General features: G+C 45.0%; 1 protein-coding gene across 7 annotated transcripts in view; it reads left to right on the forward strand.

Annotated features, from left to right (window-relative positions):
- The window catches only part of GRIK4 (glutamate ionotropic receptor kainate type subunit 4), a 925,106-nt gene that overhangs the window by 831,129 nt on the left and 77,430 nt on the right, over positions 1-16,547 (forward strand). The gene's annotated exons all lie outside the window — the stretch shown is intronic.

Consider the following 16,547-nt stretch of genomic DNA (forward strand, 5'->3'; position numbering starts at 1 on the left):
ACCTACGATATTCAGAATGTCATTGAGCTTCTCTTGTGTTTTTTTTCTTCTGTAAATCTGAAAACATGGCTCCAAAACAGTTTTTTAAATTGTATAATATTTGATGTGTCTTGTTGAGTCACGATTATTTTGGTGTGGTTCTGATCCAAATTTTCTGACTTTTGCTCATGTGATAAAGAAACGAATGCGATACATTATGGCAACATACTCAATCAAAAAATAAAGAAAAACAATGTGTTATAGCCCATACCTTACCTAATTGTCAAATCTTTCTTTGTTCTGTCTGGTTTAAACTAGTTGCAATGGATCATCATTTCTTTTTAAAAAGCCCATTAGTGGCCCCTTCCTGTGTTAGCAAGGATATATCAACATCACTGTTTAGTAAGCTAGCAAGAGAGGAAACATTTGTATATAGAAAGGTATTCTGTAATGATATGTTTTTAGTAAAGGGCTGCAATTGGTCCCTTTTATCGAAGGCCCCCTATTTTCAGTATAATTATTGCCCCATTTTACTTGCGAACCACCAGTAAAATATCATGTGTGGGGAATCTACAGAAATTGTATACAAGCTTGCTGGAACATGGCAAAAGCCATTTTTCTGATTAGGCTATCAGCCAGTGCTCCCACCCCAACATTATCACCTTGTTTTTAAGTATGGATACAGTGAACCATGCTTTGCGCATTGTGCAGAAGTTGAGTCAGCAATGGCCCCCTTCATGGATCCTAACCTAAATCTCCTAGAACTGTAGCACCTGCCTTTAGGAAATTGGACACCAACAAAAGAAAGCTGTAAAGACAGCTCATTATGACCTCTCCACTCCCAATGTGTCTGTGTTCTCTACTCTGAGAAGAAAAAAAGCTGAGTTAGACTTACCGGTAACTCCTTTTCTGAGAGTCTTCCAGGACAGCCCATGAGACCTTGGGCTCCTCCTACCAGGACAGGAAACACGTCACCCCCACCAGATAAAAGGGCGGTCCTCCAGGCCCATGTCAGTATTCTCAAGAACCGTAGGACCCTGCAAAACATATGCATAATACACATAACTTCAGACAATACCGGGTGGAAATCCAGCTGTCTTGGAAGACTCTCAGAAAAGGAGTTATCGGTAAGTCTAACTCAGCTTTTCTCCAAGCGTCTTCCAGGACAGCCCATGAGACGATGAGCTAGAACTTACCAGTCTAGGGAGGGACAACTGCCTGAAGGACCTTACGACCAAACGCCTGCTCCTGAGCTGATAGGAGATCCAGGCGATAATGTTTTTTTTTTTTTTATAACTTTATTTTGGGAGTGCAGATTATACATAGAATTCAACAATGCAGTACAACAGTTATCTGTTTCTTGTTAGTATTTATCACAAACATCAAATAAAAGAATTTTAAGTATATATTGGTTTAACAACAGGCATGTTTCCTTTGAAATGTGCTATTAAGGCAGGTAGTCATAGGTTAACGGTTCCAGTTTGATTTATCCATCAGTGCTGAGGAGAGTGCCCTCTATCCGTAATTAAATAGTAAGCTTAAACTAAGCATAATTCAAGCGAAGGTGTTCCAACGATGCCTTATGACTAACTATGTGACTTCTCAAGGAATCTCACCAGTCTATGCCTGTAATCTGAGTAGCGCTCTGCCATTTTTTTGTGAATTAAGTCTACGTATTGCATTATATAAAAATTATGGTGTTCATTCCCACGAACATAGGATTGGCACCACAATGGAATACTGCAATCCGGGGGTTTTTTCTTATTTTTTTATCCTCTTCCCCCCTTACTGATGGGGAAAAGAGACAAAGGACACTAGTAGTGTCAAAGGGAGAAAAAGGAAGTAAGAATAAGAGGAAACAGAAGTAGAGAAACAAAAAAAAAAAAAAAAAAAAAAAAAAAAAAAAAAAGGGAGAGGTAGGTATAGGGCCCTGGAGAGACCGACGACCCGCAGCTCCGAAGCATCCAGGGGACAGACACCTATGTATACGAGTTGTATTCATCTGAAAAGCGGAACATATTCCAACGTGTCCACCGGGTGCTATGCTCCTCTTCTTTGTCCCCGATAGCAGCCGTGAGGCTCTCCATTTGCTGAATATCAGAGACCCTGCTAAACCATTGTGTCATTGTTGGAATGGACTGTTGCTTCCACATGCTGGGAATACACGCCCTAGCCGCGTTCAAGAGGTGTTTCAGCAAAGATTTGCGATACCTTTTGCTAGACATCGGAGTCAGGTTCAGGAGGACTGCCGCTGGATTGTTCCGTAGAGACACACCAGTGAGTCTGTGAATGATTTCCAACACTTGTCTCCAGAAAGGATCCAAGGCTGGACATTCCCAGAAGACGTGGATCAGTGTGCCAGTTTGTGTACTGCATCTCCAGCACAAAGGGCTGTGCCCCGGGAAAATGGATGCCAGCACCGAAGGGGTCCTGTACCATCGTGTCAGAATTTTGAAGGTAACTTCTTGGTATTTACTACATAAAGAGGATTTATGTGCAAAGAAGAGGATTCGAATCTTTTGGTCTTCTGTAAACGTGATGTTTAGGTCCCTCTCCCACTTCCCCAAGTAAGGGGGATCCTGTTGAGACGTATGGTTCAGTAAAATGTTGTATGAGAGAGAGAGAGATTTTCGAATTGGCTCCTCGCCCATGCACAACTCCTCAAAAGGTGTAGGTTGTCTACAGAAACCCTTGGCCTCTGGAAGGGATCTGAGGAAATGTGACAGCTGTAGGATCTTCCATCTGCCTAGCACGGAGTTGTTAAAGCTAGGGTATGTGTTAGAAGGGTCATTCCAACCCGTCGATCCACAAAAAGTGGAGGCTCTGACTAGACTCCGATCTGAGTGGAGCCGAAAGGATCTATCGGATAGGCCTGGATGGAAATCCGGGTGTCCAATTATGGGTGTCATTGGAGATGGAAAATTGGGCGTCTCCGCCAATTTGGAGTATCTACGGTGTTCCTCCAAGGTGGTATCGAGCAATGGGTGGGCAGGCAAGAATCTAGAAGAGTGAGTTCCACTCCAAGGTAAACCCTCAATAGGAAACTGAATTGTTTCCTGTTCTAATCCAATCCATAGCTTGTGTGATGAGTGTCTGCACCAATCTACAATTCTGTTCATGTGGACTGCTGTGTAATAGAGAGCTGGGTCAGGGAGGCCAACGCCTCCTCTCAGTTTTGGTCTCTGTAATAGGGATCTCTTGAGCCTCGGTGGTTTGCCCTGCCAGACATATCTGACGAATACTGATCGTAACTTACGGAAGAATTCCTGTGGAATCCTAACAGGCAATGCCTGGAGGAGGTAGAGTAGTCTCGGCATGATGTTCATTTTTAATACATTGCATCTGCCGAACCATGAGATCGCCAGTCCCCTCCACCTGTCTAGGTCCGTGGAGAACACATTCAGGAGTGGTTGGAAATTGAGATGATAAATGAGGTGTAGGTCAGAGGGGATTTTTGTACCCAAATATTTGATGGCCTGAGGAGACCACCTGAATGGGAAATTACCGCTAACAGAGGCCCGGGAACTAGGGGAGAGAGTGATGTTTAACGCTTCTGACTTTTGGAGGTTAATTTTGAAATCCGATAATTCCCCGTATTTATCTATTGCCGATAGTAAGTTAGGGAGAGACGTATGAGGATCTGAGATGTAGAATAACAGATCGTCCGCATACGCGGCAATTTTATGATGATAAGTACCCGTCTCGAGTCCCTTGATATTCGGATTAAGCCTTATGTGTTGTAATAAGGGCTCTAGTGCCATTATAAAGAGGAGCGGGGAAAGTGGGCATCCTTGCCTCGTGCCGTTGCTTATCTTAAAGGGGCTAGAGGTAATCCCATTTACTCTTACTGTTGCCGTGGGGGAGGAATATATGGCGGAAATCCATGATAACATGGGAGCTGGCATGCCAAAACGTCGCAGGGTGGCCAAGAGAAAAGTCCAATTCACCCTGTCAAACGCCTTTTCGGCGTCTGTAGATAACAAAATGAATGGGATGTTGAGGTGTTTAGCTCTAGCCACTACATTGATCGTCCTGATTGTATTATCTCGCGCCTCTCTGTTACGGATAAAGCCTGCTTGGTCTAGAGGGATTATACGTTGGAGAACTGAGCCTATTCGCTCTGCCAGGATTTTTGTGAATAGCTTCAGATCACAATTAAGAAGGGAGATAGGTCTGTAACTCGCGCACATCAGCGGGTCTTTTTCAGGCTTAGGGATGACAGTTATATTGGCTTGCAGGATATCTGAAGGTATGGCGTGATTATCCAATATGGCATTGAAAGCAGTAACGAAGTGAGCTGCCAGTTGAGTTTGGAAAGTCTTATAATAGGTGATGGTGAAACCATCGGGGCCTGGTGCCTTCCCTGTCGGAGTATTTGCTAAAGCTTTTGTGAGCTCATCTGGGGTGATAGGCTGCGAGAGCAAATCAACCTCCTCCTCATTAAGGGAAGGTAGTTTCGCAGCTGCGAGATACGCCTCTATAGATTCCACGCTATTTTGGTTTCGTACCCCCGAGGGAGAGGAATGTAAGTTGTACAGGGCTTCATAGAATACCCTGAAAGACTCCGCCATTTCTGCGGAATCGTGAATCTTGGATCCTGTGGGTGAAGATAAGGCAGTGATGTAGGAAAGGTTGCGTTGGGTCCTTATAGCATTTGCAAGTGTTCTGCTGCACTTATCTCCAAATTCGTAAAAGTTTCTACGTATCCTCAAGAGGTTATTCTTAGCGTGGAACAGAGAATGCTCTCTGATTTGCTCTCGGAGCCTGGTCACTTCTCCCTCCGTGGTTTTATCTGGGTGATGTTTGTGTCGTTTTTCACAGTCATGTAATTTTACTAGCAAGTCAGATAGCATTTTTTCTCTGGCTACTTTGAGTCTGTGACCATGTTTAATAAATATGCCTCTTATATAACATTTATGCGCTGACCAAATAGTTAGCGGATTGGGGACCGATTGTTTGTTACTTTCGAAAAAGAGATTCAGTTCTCGCAGAATGTCCGCTCTCACCTCAGGGTCTTGGATAAGAGATTCGTTTAGACGCCATGGGGCTCTCTTGGGAGTCGGGCGTTTCCAATTTAGGGTCAAAGAGATCGGAGCATGATCTGAAAGAGCGATGTGTCCAATCTGTGCCCCTGAGACAAGTGGAATCGTAGCGTGGGAGACCAGGAAGAGGTCAATCCTGGAATATGAGTTGTGGACAGCCGAGAAAAAGGTGTAATCTCTCTCTTGCGGATGAAGAATCCGCCATATGTCGACTAAGCGATAAGAATGCAGTAGCTCCCTGATTCGGTTCCGACATCGCAGAGAGAGGGCCGAGGATCCCGACGATGTGTCTTTACGGGGATCTATGGTAAGGTTAAGGTCTCCCCCTAATACTAGTGTTCCCTCTGTGAAGGAAGCCAAGGCGTCCAGGCATGATTCAAGCACAGACAATTGGTCTATATTTGGCAAGTACAGGTTCGCAAATGTAAATGTCTGTGACTGGATAGTACCTTTGACAAAAAGGTATCTACCTTCCGGGTCAGCATGGAGGTCCCTCAGCTGCCAAGGCAAAGTTTTAGCCAGGAGGATACTTGTCCCTTTAGACTTTGAGGAAGGTGAAGCACTGTGGTACACTATCGGGAAATGTTTGCTGTGGAGTTTAGGGATACAGTCAGCCCGAAAATGGGTCTCCTGTAGGAACACAATTTGGGGTCTCTGTCTCCAAAGGTCAGAAAGACAACTGGAACGCTTCTCTGGAGCATTTAAGCCTTTCACATTCCAAGATACAAACTTCAGAGACATGTCTGATAGAACGGAGCCGGGTCGCCAGACCTCTCCAGAACCCGGAACTATTAGAGATATATAAAAAAAAAAAAAAAAAAAAAAAAAAAAAGGGGGGGAGGGGGAAAATAGATTAGAGTAGAAGAGTTGCAGTGAAAGAGTGGTGAGAGACACAGATAGAGGCAGGAAAAATAAAAAGAAGAATGGAAGGACAAAAAAAAAAAAGAAAAAAAAAAAAAAAAAAAAAGATTGGGGAGAAGCAAGAATAATCTAAAACTCCAATCGGAGAATTACTGCCTAATGGGGCAGCTAGGGCCTAGTTGGGGAAGCGGTAGGGCACTTCAGAGGTCGGGCTCCCGGAACGCGAATCGCCCCCCAGGCCACCTCTCAATAGGAACGGTCCAATCCGGAACCGCCTTGGTATATTAGACTTCATTGAAAAGAGATAGCTCTTTAGAAACACAGAGCATACAACCCTATGACGTTCAGTATTTTATAACACTTCTTAACGTTATAACCAGTAACAATAAAACGTTGAGTAAAGCCTTAGTTAAAAGAACTATATTAAATTCTGATCTCCCGTTATTAGCTCTATTTACTAACTGGATCACTAAACCCACTGGGTCCCATCCAAGGGAGGGCAATCCAAAACTCCTTACCCGAGTCTCCATATCTGTGAAAGTCAGTTTCCATCTGAAACTATCTCAAGGTCCCGAGGTAGGGTAGTTGGTAAGCAGTAGGGGTGGATAAGGGAGGGGGTGAGGAGGGGAAAAGGGGGAGGTAAATGTGGGGGAGGGTGTGAAAAGGGGAAGGGTAGGGAGGGGAGGGAAGTAGTGGACCAATAGTTAGATAATTACCTCTCTATACAGATATTTATCCTTTGTTATTCTAAGAAATTCCAACTCTTGATATCAGCTAGTCCCTCTTTGTCCCCTCTCAGAGGTTAAACTCACTTCAGCGGTAAGCCTCAAAATTATTAAACAGTGTGAACTATTTGTACCCTTTTCTGAGTCTGGTAGTGTGGTACACATATAAACATAAATCAGTGAGGGGTTGCTGAATTATTATCGACAGAGTCTGTTATTTCTAGTTTACAACAATAATGACATATCTGTGTCTTCTTAATGATGATCTCTCCTGTGAGGCCCGCTTACTTGACTGCGTACTTTCCCTCCATTCCTGGAAAGAAAAAAAAAAAAAAAAAAAAAAAAAAAAAAAAAAACACAGGGGGGGGGGGGGGGGGGACCAAAACTGTCCAGGATACTGGAGACTTAACTTGTCTCCATGGAGCCCCTAGGCCAGAGAGATACTAAAAAGTCTAACCAGAGCATACGAAAGATAACAACAATAGGCAAGTAAATAGCCAAGTTCAGGCTTCAGAGCGACTTATCTCTGTGAATTCAAGGTTCGTTGTCTTGTGGGGCCAGCGGTCTTCTACGCTGCGACCTGTTGTTGCGTCGAGGTCTTTGAGGTCTGCCCGACGGGTTTCCTGCTGGTATGTTAGTAGTAGGTGTCAGGACAAATGCCAGCCAGTTAGGTAATGCCATTGATGGTAGCCCAAGGGTAGTGAGGAAGGTGGGAACCTCCCTAGGGTGTCGGAGGATGTATGTGCGACCTCCCTTCCTTGCTATCAAATGAAAAGGATGGCCCCACTTGTAGGTGATTCCTTGTTCATTGAATTTCTCCAATAGGGGTTTCATGCAACGACGCATCTGTAGGGTCCTGCGGGAAACATCTGGTAGGAGAGATATCTGGGCTCCATCAAAGTCAATATGCCCTCTACGCCAGGCTCTTTGTAGAATGTCCTCTTTAATAGAGTAATTATGCAGGCAACATAGAACATCTCTAGGCCTGTCCTCCATCGCATTTCTGGGGCCAAGGGTTCTGTGGACCCTGTCTATTGCGATAGGTGTTTCTGTCGGGCGCTCTAAGCAATCATTAAATAGAGCAGTCACTGTCGTTTTTAAGTCCGCTTGCCGGGTCGCTTCTGGCAGACCGCGGATTCTTATGTTACGCCTGCGGCTGCGGTTTTCCTGGTCATCTAGTAACAAGTGTAGCTGTGCGATTTGGTCTGCCATCTCCTCTTTTGTGTCATTTAATTCTGTGAAGCCCTGGCGCAGGGTTGTGGTTTCTTCTTCAATGGAAGTGACTCTTGCGGTGACTGCTGTTACTGATTGCTTAATTCCAGCAATCTCTCCTCGTAACGCTGCCTCCATTCTAAGTGCCACTGAGTCCAGGTCATCTCTTGTGGGCAGCTTTTGCAATAGAGCCCATAATGTCTGTTCTCCAGTAAACATAGATGGGGGCATATGTGCAGGCACAAGCAGTGGGGCAGAGCTCATGGAAGTCTGCTGTAAGATGGGCAGAGGCGCATCAGGGGTTAAGCTCTGTGACTGAGAGCGTTGTATGTCATGTGAATCCCACTGCGGTGTGCAGCTGGGTTCTCCTCCCGGGCTTGTAAATGATGTGAGTGATACTGAGCGGGGGAGGCAGGGGGAAAGGTCGCTGCTCGGTGAGAACGGCAGCATGTCATTACACTGGGCTTGTCTCCCCCCTCCTCCTGTCGGCGCGCCAGGCTCCTCACCTTCGCTTGTGCTCAGCGCCATCTTAGGAATGTCCGGTGTAGAAGCCACTGGCTGTCTCGGCACCAGGTATCTCTCCATTCCGCTCTCCGCTCACACAGCACAGCTGAGCAGTCTTTCCTGGCCAAGAGGATACTCTGGGAGTCCAAAATGTGGGGTTTTTCTGTGTAGGCGATCTGTGAACAAGCCGCGACCCGGGAGCCCTCTGAGAAACACGGCTTCACTCCTCCATGCCGAGACCACGCCCCCCCAGGCGATAATGTTTAATGAAGGTCGAGTAACTGGACCAAGTGGCAGCCCTGCAAATTTGTTCCGGTGAGGCACCAGCCCTCTCAGCCCAAGACGTAGACAAGGCTCTAGTTGAGTGCGCAGTAACAAAAGGTGTAGGGACCTCCCTAATTTTGTAAGCTTCCAAGATGGCTTGCTTTATCCATCTAGCCAATGTGGCTTTAGATGCACTATTCCCCTTGTGAACTCCAGAAAAGTGGACAAACAAGGCATCAGTTTTCCTAAAGGTCTTCGTGACCTCAAGATAGACCAAGAGAATCCTTCTTACATCTAGAAAACTAAATTTTCTTTCTAAGTCGCCCTGTGGCGAACTACAAACGGTTGGCAATACAATGTTCTGAGATCGGTGGAATGTACTTGCCACCTTGGGCAAAAAACCTGGATCGGTTCGTAACACAACTCGATCCTCAAAAATCGTGAGGAAGGGCTCCCTTACTGATAGGGCCTGCAACTCACTTACCCTACGAGCTGAGGTAACAGCTATAAGGAACACAGTTTTTAATGTAAGTAACTTAACTGACATACTTTCCAGAGGTTCAAACGGAAATTCTACCAGAGTTTGAAGTACAAGGGACAGATCCCACGTTGGACAACTTCTCACTACTACTGGTCTAGCCCTAGAGATAGATTTGAAAAATCTGGCTATAGTGGGATTTTCCAGGAGAGAAAACTGGAGGAACACACTAATGGCTGCCGCCTGTACCTTTAAGGTACTAACAGAAAGACCTTTGTCGATACCCTCTTGGAAAAATTCCAAAATAGACGGAATATCATGAGTTAATCTATCATTTTCAGATAACCATGAGTTAAACCTTTTCCAAACTTTGGAATATATGGCTCTAGTAACCGGCTTCCTGCAATTAACGAGAGTCCTGACTACTTTGTCAGAGAACCCTTGGGCGCTCAGTATCTTTTCTTCAGATACTAGGCCGTCAAGTTTAAGGAAACCACCTGAGGGTGCGATACTGGACCCTGCAATAATAGGTCTTCCCTTTTCGGAAGACTCCACGGAGGCTCTGAAACCAGAGACTGTAGCAGGGAAAACCATGGCCTCTTGGGCCAAAACGGGGCAATTAGAATCAGATCTGCCTCTTCCAGCCGAAACTTCTGGAATCAGTCTGATTGGCGGAAAGGCATAACATAGGCCTGGAGGCCACGGGTTTGCCAGAGCATCGATCCCCAAGGCTTGGTCTGCCGGGGTAATGGAAAAGAATATCTCTGTCTTGCGGTTGTTTCGGTTTGTGAACAAATCCGCTACGGGATAACCCCATCTCTTGGTGAGGTCTGCAAAGACTTCGGGATGAAGGGACCAGTTGTCTCGGTCTATCCTGTGACGGCTGAGATAATCTGCCAGGCAATTGTTTGTCCCCTTCAGGTGTACAGCAGAAATAGAGGCTAGATTCCCCTCTGCCCATGAAAGGATCTCCTGGGCAATGGACTGAAGCCTCCGGCTTCTCGTGCCTCCCTGCTTGTTGATATACGCGACTGTCGCTATATTGTCTGACAGAATTTGGAGGTTATGACCCCTGATCTCCATCTGAAAAGACTGGAGGGCTCTCTGGACTGCAAGCAGCTCTCTTTGATTGGATGAGGCCCTTGCCTCCTCTGGGGACCACTCTCCTTGTGCTACTGCATTGCTGAGGTGGGCCCCCCATCCCCAGGAACTCGCATCCGTGGTAATCCTTCGGGAAATGGGAAAGGACCATGGGAGACCTCCTGCTAGGTGCTGACCAGCTCTCCACCACCACAGGCTTCTTTTTATCCTGTCGGGAAGCCAGATCCTTGACTCCAGGGACCTTACGTCCCCGTCCCAATTTCTTAAAAGAAACATTTGTAACGGACGCTGACGGAGTCTCGCCCATGGTACTGCGGGAAAACATGAGGTCATAAGACCCACTGCCCTCGACACCTGTCTCAGAGAGACCGACTGGTTGGTCTGCAATGCTGACATAGTCTGGAACACTTTGGTAATCTTCTCCTGAGGAAGAAAAACTCTTTGGTTCACTGAGCAAAAATCGTAACCCAGATAAGTTACTTTCTGGGCCGGAATCAAGGACGATTTTTCTTTGTTTATTAGCCAGCCTAGGGACTGTAAGAAGTCCTGTACAGCCTGGAGATCCTCCAACAGCCTTTGGTATGATTTTGCCACTATCAGGAGGTCGTCTAAGTAAGGGATAACCGTTATTGCCTTTAATCTTAGTGGAGCCAGCGCTTCCCCCAACACCTTCGTAAAGATGCGTGGGGCTGAGGAAAGACCGAAGGGGAGGGCCTGAAATTGAAAATGTCGGGTCCCCATACCCGTCTTCACTGCCAATCTCAAAAACTTTTGGAAGGCTGGATGGATAGGGATGTGAAGATAAGCATCCCTTAAGTCCAACGTGGCCATAAAGCAGTTTGGGTATAGTAGGTTTTTGATTGTAAAAACCGTCTCCATGCAGAAATGCTTGTATCTGATGGACTTGTTTAAGGTCCGGAGATTCAGGATAAGTCGAAACTTTCCTGCCGGCTTTCTGACCACAAATACATGGGAATAGAATCCCTTGCCCTGCTCTGATCGAGGAACAGGAATCAGTACTTTTTGATCTAATAAGTCTCCGATCTGGAGACCCAGAGCCCTCGCTTTCTCCCGATCTTGTGGAGGAAATGTGACCAACAAACGTTCTGGTGGTTGGTGAACAAACTCCAGCCTGTACCCGTTGGTCACTAGGTCCAGGAGGAAGGGGCTCAGAGTGTCCGTCTTCACTGAGTGCCTGTCAGTGTCTAATTTCTTGAGGCCCTAAAATGACCCCTTTTGGAGCAGGCAGAGCTCGTCCCTGCTCTAGATATCGAATGGAAAAGGAAAAAGTCTTGGAAGTCGCACATCTCTGCAAAACCCCAGGGGAAAATGTATGACAGCTTCAGCCTGGGCTCCAACCAGGCCACACGCCCAACACATTTCATGCTGCCCCCGGAGCTCTGTGGGTGGAGTGAAACATGTTGGGGAGTAGCCTGGTTGGAGCCTGGGCTGAAGCTCCCATACACTTTGCTCCGGGGTTTTGCAGAGATGTGCGACTTCCAGGACTTTTCCCTTTTCCTTTACTTTTTAATTTGTTTTATTTCAATTCATGGTTCTTGTATATATTAATTTGCTGTTATTGGTGACTTATATTTTGTTTGTTATTGTGATTTTGCTTTATGTTTGTTGAGTATACCTGTATCTTAATAGATTCACTTTGGGATTAACCACTTAAGGCACGCCCACGGCATATATACTGCAGCAGGGCGGCTCTATTGTGTGAAACGACATACCTGTATGTTGTTTTGTGCATAAGACGCCGTGGGCGCGCGCACGCCCACTGCATAGCGGGGAGCCGATGTGTGGGTCCGGCGGCCGCGATGTCCGCTGGCCAACTGCGATCGCTCCTAAGAGGCAGAACAGGGATCTGCCAATGTAAACAAAGCAGATCCCCATTCTGACAGGAGAGTACAATGAGATTGTCTGTTCCTAGTGATCAGGAACAGCAATCTCTCTGTACTCCCAGTCAATCTACTCCCCCCACAGTTAGAAACACCTCCTTAGGACACACTTAACCCTTTGATCGCCCCCTAGTGTTAACCCCTTCCTTGCCAGTGTCATTTATACAGTGTTCAGTGGATATTTTTAGTTCTGATCATTGTAATAATGTCGCTGGTCCCAAAAAAGTGTCAAAAGTGTTCGATCTGTCCCCTGCAATGTGGCAGTCCTGCTAAAAATTGCTGATCACCGCCATTACTAGTAGAAAAATAAAGTGATAATAAAAATGCCATAAATGTATCCCCTATTTTGTAGACGCTATAACTTTTGCGCAAACCAATCAATATACGCTTATTGCAATTTTTTTACCAAAAATATGTAGCAGAATACATATTGGCCTAAACTGAGGAATAAATTTGTGTGTGTGTGTGTATATATATGTGCATGTATGTATGTATGTATGTATGTATGTATGTATGTATATGTATAATGTATTATAGCAGAAAGTAAAAAATATTGTTTTTTTTCCCGCAGAGGTGATCAAATACCACCAAAAGAAAGCTCTATTTGTGAGAAAAAAAGGACATCAATTTTATTTGGGTTTGTCTGTTAAAGTAATGCAATGCAGTGCCCTACCGCAAAAAAATGGCCTGGTCATTAAGGGGGTAAAACCTTCCGATCCTTAAGTGGTTAGTAAAGTAATCTGAATCTGAATGTAGGAACTGTTATGCCGCATACACACGATTGGACTTTACGGCATACTTGGTCAGGCGGTCTTTGACGGACTTTGTACGCTAGGTGCGCCGGACTTAAAAACGGACGGACTTGGACACACACGATCACTCCAAAAGTCTGATGGTTTTGAAAGCGGTGACGTACAGCATGTACGACGGGACTAGAAAAAGGAAGTTCAAGCCCCACTACGCCACCCTTTGGGCTCCTTCTGCTAATCTCGTGTTAGTAGAAGTTTGGTTAGAGACGATTCGCGCTTTTCACACTTCAGCTAATTTCGATCGTTTTCTGCGGTTCAGTTTGTGCTTGTGAGGTTTGTATCTGCTTTTCAGTGCGTGTTGGTCAGTTCATAACCTGCCTAGCAGGCCGTTCTGGTCCGCTCGTTCCTGATTTTCAGGTCGCTCTTCATAGGCCTTGCTGTTCTTCAGTGCGTTTGTTCTAAGTTTGTTTGTTTGACCAGCTGACCGTTTTGAAGCCATGTTGCGTGGATGTACTCGTTCTCGAGTTCGTGCTGCGTGGGGACTTGGTATTGGGGTTAATACTTTGACCCGAGTCTAGTCCATGAACAGGGCGAGGAGGAGTTCATGGATGAAGAATTGGTTGCGCCAGCGTGACCAATTCTCGCACATGCCTTTGCTCCGTGAGATCTGTGAGAATAATCGTGAGGATTTCAGGAATTTTCTCAGGATGACGGACCCCGTTTTTGAACGTCTGCTGGCTATGCTGACCCCTTATATCAGCAGGCAGGATACCTGCATGAGGCAAGCCATCACTGCGGAGCAGAGGCTAGTTGCCACTTTACGTTACATGGCGACTGGGAGAAGTCTTCAGGACTTGAAGTTCTCGACAGGCATCTCCCCCCAGGCTCTGGCGATCATAATCCCAGAGACCTGTTCTGCTATTATTCAGGTCCTGCAGAAGGAATATATGAAAGGGAAGTTTTTTCCTTTAACATTACATGATATGTATTTAATGTTTGCTAATGTATTGTCTAAATGTCCTCGTTACCTAATTACCATGCTTTGAATATGCTGGGAATGTCCCCTTTATCTTCATGCATGCCTGTTTTTTTACCTTAATCATTTTTTGGCCTACATGCATATTTCCCTTCAATAACCTCCCCACCATGCAATCCTGGGTCCATTTATACCTCTAGCCTATAGTCCTTTGAACAATGTATATTGTCAGCTCCATTGTACCGTTTTACCCTCCCCCACCCCCTCAAATGTTTGCAACTGTCAGGTGTGTTCTTGGCCCCAATTAGTACCCCTCCCCCCACATACAAATTGATCAATGGTCCATCAGAGGGGGTGAGTAATCTTATAAGTGGGCCTTATTTTTTATTTTTTTCTAAAAATAACACATATTAATAATGTTCAACTGCTGTTGTTCAATAATGTTTTTGTGTAATCTGATATCCAAGTTATGTTTAAAAGTACTTATATATTTTTTTTCTTGATTGACTCCACAGTTTCCTTCGAACAAACAGGAATGGCAGACTGTGGCCTCCCAGTTCGCTGACCGTTGGGACTTTCCCAACTGTGTCGGGGTGATCGATGGGAAGCATGTCCGCATTGTGCCACCACCCCATTCGGGGTCTTATTTCTACAACTATAAGGGGTTCCATAGTGTAGTTTTGATGGCGGTGGTCTCGGCCCAATTGGAATTTATGTTCGTGCACGTGGGGAAGAACAGCTGGATGTCTGACGGAGGAGTCTTTGCACAGACCGAGCTGTGCCAGCGTCTCCAGACTAGTGGCCTAGGATTGCCACCTGATGACCAGAATGTGGATGGACTCCCCTCAGTTTTCATCGCTGATGAAGCGTTTGCTCTCGGCGAGCACTTGATGAGGCCATTCCCCCAAAGGACACTCACCCCTGAGAGGAGGGTATTTAATTACTGGCTGGCCAGAGCAAGAAGAGTTGTGGAGAATGCCTTTGGGATTCTGGCCAGCCGGTTCCGTTTGTTCCTCATTGCAATAAATCTAGCAGAATACAAAATCAATTATGTGATCTTTGCTTGCTGCATTCTGCATAATTTCTTGAGACGTCATTCTTTGACATATTTATCTTCTGTTGGGCCTGAGGCCGGACTTGGTGTTGATGAACCACTCACAGGCCTGGAAAGTGGCCGTATTGGCTTGGACCCCCAAACCGCCCGTGAAGTGCGTGACAGATATGTCAATTATTTTAATGGTCGGGGGGCCATTGCAATGCAACAAGATCTTTAAGATTTTTTGAAAAAAAAAAAAAATTGGCAACAATCTCTTGTTTTGATTCTTGTTTGCATTTAGTTTTGTCTGTCTCCTAGTGCACTTGTAATGGCAAGTGCATTTCCCTTTAGTTAATAAGGCCCTTTGTCACTGTAACCACACAAAAAAATAACAAACTGTTATTGATAAATAATAATCCATACACATTGTAGTAGTAAAAACATTTTACTGTGTGCACATTGAAAGGTGCATTTTGTTTGAACGTGTTTATTTACTTATTTTTTTTTGTTAACAATATTTTTTTGTATTTTTTTAGTTTAGGCATATTTGTAGAAAATATACATTGTTTACAAAATTTGGCTTCACAACAGGGTTTTAGAAACCATAAGAACAAAAAATAACAGGAACTTACAAAGTTCAACATGTTCATAATGGTGCTGGTGATGTCACCCATGTAAAATAAAAAAATTGAAGATGCTCACAATTTCTGGTGCAAAAAGGTTCAAGTGCTATCTCCCATCATGGGGGAGCAATGGACGTGTTTTGTGTGTGCAATCCCTTTGTTCCTCTCACAAACTAACATTATTCTGATGAAGGGGTTGTAAACACAAAACAAGTACATTGATATCCCCTGATGGAAGATAGCACATGATGACACACCGTGTGCATCTGCAAAATTTTTACATTAGTATTTAGCAAGTTAAAACATTTTAGAAAAATAAAACTTGACAATGAAATGAAGAACATGATTGATGTTTTTAGGCAAAAAATTATTAGATTTTGCCCAAAACATCAATCATGTTCTTCATTTCCTGTTGCATGCGGTCCAGCCGATTTCTCATGCTGTCAATTTGGTCATGCATTCTATCAATATGGCCATTCCACACCATTATCTGGCCAATGAGTCTCTGTGCACTGTCTGTGCTAAATGGCTCCGCTGCTTGGCCTTCCACAACCAGAACATCACCTAAAAGTTGTGGATAAAAAATTATTGTAAAATATGCACACCTAAATAGATGAACTTTAAGCTGGGGTGTCAGTCACTCACTTGGTGGGGTGGAAATATCGCACACTTCCTCCACCTCTCCTTCCTCCAGCTTGTCGAGTGGGCGTGGTCTTGGGGTAATTTCAGCTTCAGTCTGTTGACTTGGGGGGGGTCCTGGGATCCTTGGACTGTTGTCTGAGTCTTTTCTCCCCTATGATAACTAAACAAAAGGTATAGTTAAAACACAGTGATATTTCAGTCTTGAAAAAGGAATATGAAACATTCGTTAGAAGTTGTGGACAATTGTCATTTTTTGGCACCAAAAATTTTGAAGACCGGATTAAAAGTCACTCTGCCCAAAAATGCCAAACAATACACATTTTCATGCAAGTTTCACAGATGCAGAGACCTCAAGCATCCCCTGGAGCCCCTATGCGTATTACCCCCAAAAATTTCCTCTGGTGTCACATAGTACACTAGTGCTCGTGAGTCCAGATGTGGAAACAGCTGCTGT

This window comes from Aquarana catesbeiana, linkage group LG10, assembly GCF_042186555.1.
Source record: "Aquarana catesbeiana isolate 2022-GZ linkage group LG10, ASM4218655v1, whole genome shotgun sequence".
Lineage (NCBI taxonomy): Eukaryota > Metazoa > Chordata > Amphibia > Anura > Ranidae > Aquarana > Aquarana catesbeiana.